Source organism: Micromys minutus (assembly GCF_963924665.1).
Source record: "Micromys minutus genome assembly, chromosome: 3".
Taxonomy (NCBI): Eukaryota; Metazoa; Chordata; class Mammalia; order Rodentia; family Muridae; genus Micromys; species Micromys minutus.
In genome coordinates this window covers 38,652,961-38,656,222 of record NC_137972.1, presented here as the reverse complement: position 1 = coordinate 38,656,222, position 3,262 = coordinate 38,652,961, and positions in this window count along the sequence as shown.

Here is a 3,262-nt window from a genome sequence, read left to right as displayed (position 1 = left end):
AAAAAAGTAGATTTAGCTCCTTTAACATGAGATTTGCCTTTGTTTGTCTTTGGGACTGCTGGTATTTATCCCTACAGTCATATGCTTGCTTTTGCAATCTACATAGAGATGAGTATACAGTGTTTTTTGCACATATGCAGCCAAATATGAAATTTTGTGGATCATTTTAAATCTATAAATTTGCTTTGTTTTGATTCAGTACTAATTTCAAACACTTTTAATTCAGATTTGTTTGTTTGTTTGTTGGTTGGTTGGTTGGTTGGTTTCTTTTTTCTTCTTAAGGACCATCAGTATATTCTGAACTTATTTTATATGCAATGGTCCTGTGGCTGCTAATCAAAAAAAACATCAGCCTCTGTATTATTTTGAATCTTGTAGGAAATTAACATAATTTGGTTTTTCTTGTATTTTGAAACTTCATACCCTTTACACATTCATCTTACATTGATCTTATATCCATCCTACATTGTTCAGTTGTTTGTGTTGTTGTTGTTTTCTGTTTTTGCCTAATAGGTGTTCAATAAATCTTGGTTGAAATAAATTCTTTACTCTTTCAGTGTGAAAGATTGTATCTTTCAGTTCGATGTTTGCTTGAGCCTCTTAGTATTTCAAGGCAGTCAGCAAACATCAAGATAGTTTTTCACTATTGTTTTTGATTGCTCTGACCAATGACTCCTACTGCAGACTCAGTTTCCCTGGTTTTTGAAAGAGTTCTTACTATGTAATGTGATAGTCACGCAGCAAATAGAAGAGGCTTCTGGATTAAGCATGCTACTTTGAATTTGGAAACATTATTTAACCCAAACCTTTACAATGGGGTGAAACAAAGGATACACTAAGCCACTGCCAGATGGGAAGATAAGAGAGATACACAGAGGTGTAGAGGAAGAGGAACCAAAACATCCATGCCCGTCCTGGGCACAGCATTCTTCCAGTTGCTCACTGTGTCCACTAGCCTCACCTTTGTCCTTTCCAAAGGTCAGAACCTGGTGATGAAAATGCTAATATACTAATCATTTCATGGTTTTGGTGACTAGCCCAAACATGAAGTGATCCACCCAGCTTTTTTATAATAAAAATTCTGATATGATTCCATAGCATTCAGGATGAATAACAAAATAGTGTGCTAAGTATTATAATTTCAATGTTGATTCTTTTTAAGATCATGTTGAAAGTTTACTGCCAGTGTAATGGTACTGGGGAGGGGAGACAAACGCTGGGGAGATGGGGCAGCATTTGTTGTTTAGGACGAGGACCGAAAGTTGATCCCCAGGATGAAGAGAAGAATGAACTTAGAAATTTTATAATTTATCCAGTCTATGGTAGCCTGTCAAAAAGTTGAAAATGGACTCAAATACTGTGGAAATTACAACAGTTTTAGGATTCCTCTACCAGACACTCAGGATGAAAACTAAGAACATTTCTTTTCAACATTTACTTCCTTCCTTTTTACCTGAGGTTCCTTGTACCTCTCAGATGAGATACTTACATCTGATCTAGTCTCAGGAGTCTTGTGGTGAACACACAAGTGATGCATGGTGATTATACATATATGTATATATATATATATATATATATATATATATATATATGTGTGTGTGTGTGTGTGTATGTATATATGTGTATATGTATATATATATATATATAATGTATGTATTACATATATGGTGTGGTCTGGTTTAGTATCTGTTTTGTTGTTGTTTTGTTTGTTTTTTGTTTTAGTTTTGTTTTCCCCTAGAAAGACATGTAGGCAGGAGAATGGATGTAGGATGTTCAAGCCAATACCAAGATAGAGGTAAAAATGCCTGGAGGAGGAGAAAAAGATGCCATCAGCCCCAAATTAAAGACCAGTGAAAGAAAAAACACTAACTATAATTCATTAAGCCGCTTAAAAAGAGAACCTTCCTATCAAAATCTTGTAAGATACCAGAGCATTAAAGATTCCACTCTTCAGAGCACTTCAAAAGCCAAGTTTTCTGAAAGAACAAGCCTGAAGTTCAATTTTAGAAAGAAGAAAAATGTGTAATGAGCAGCTCTAATTAGCATTTTCCTAGATGTATTATAAAGAAAAAAATTAATGTGTAGATTTGGGTGAAATACAAGTCAATGTTGATTAACCCTCATGCTCCTTCTCACCTCTAATAATACCTCTATCTTATTAAATGGGCCACAAGTATTCTGCTGCTGGTAATTAGGTTCAGAGTGTGTGTCACAATTGTAATAGGTTATTGATTGCTTCTTAAAGAACTTCATAGCTCCTCAGGCTTTGAAACCATTAATGAATGTTAGAATTGATAAAATTGAGTTTAATTACATACAGTATGTCTTGTTAGACATTAACCTTGCATTTATTCTGGTTTATTTATTTATTTTTTGTTTTTATAACTGAAATTTTATTTTGAACTTTCACAAAATAAATGTCTGCACTGGTTGTACTTCCTCAGAAGCCATGGGCACTTAATTTGGAAAGAATATAAGTATATTTTCCTTATGATTTACTATTTTATGTAATGGTAAACCTGTATTTGTGCCTGACTGAATATTGTTGAAGAACTCCAGGCTAAGCTGATGTACTCCCCTGCAAGGGGATTTCTTTTGTGTTCTCTGGGAACCCTAATGAAAAGCCCCTTGCTTGTCCTGAAAACAGTTCACACATTATATTCTCCCTACACGATGCTGATGGATTCCTACCTGACCAGAAAATCAGAAGCAAATCTTTCAGCTGATTACTGTTTCTAAGCTATTCCAGAGATCAGGGGGATTCCTGTTTGAAGGACAACAGAGGTCTCTCTAACAGGTCAGTGAACTAGATGTGTATCCCCAAGCAATATCTTAAACAATCAGGAAGGAAAATACTATCAATCCCAGCAATCACATTTCAAGGAGACCCATTACTATTCTGAATGGTTCTTAAATTCCAGACCAAGCCTTTCCTTTTAGAGCCTGTGAGTGTGCGCTCCTATTTTTGCAATGCTAGGGTCTTATGTATGCAGGGCAAGCAATCTGTCATTTCTATTGCAGAATGAACAATGAATTATCACAACTCCTGAAAGTCAGGTTTCCTGGGGGCAGGAATGACTTCAACCTCAAGCCTCCTAATGGCAGTGATCACATTGTTTCTGCTCAGGGTTGGCACTTGATTTGGAGCCTGGGGAAGCACTGAACACATAAAAATCCTCTCTTTTTTTTTTTTTTTTTTTTTTTTTTGAGCAATACAAGAAAAAGAGTGAAGGAGAAAGTATGTGTGAGACAGAGACATAGA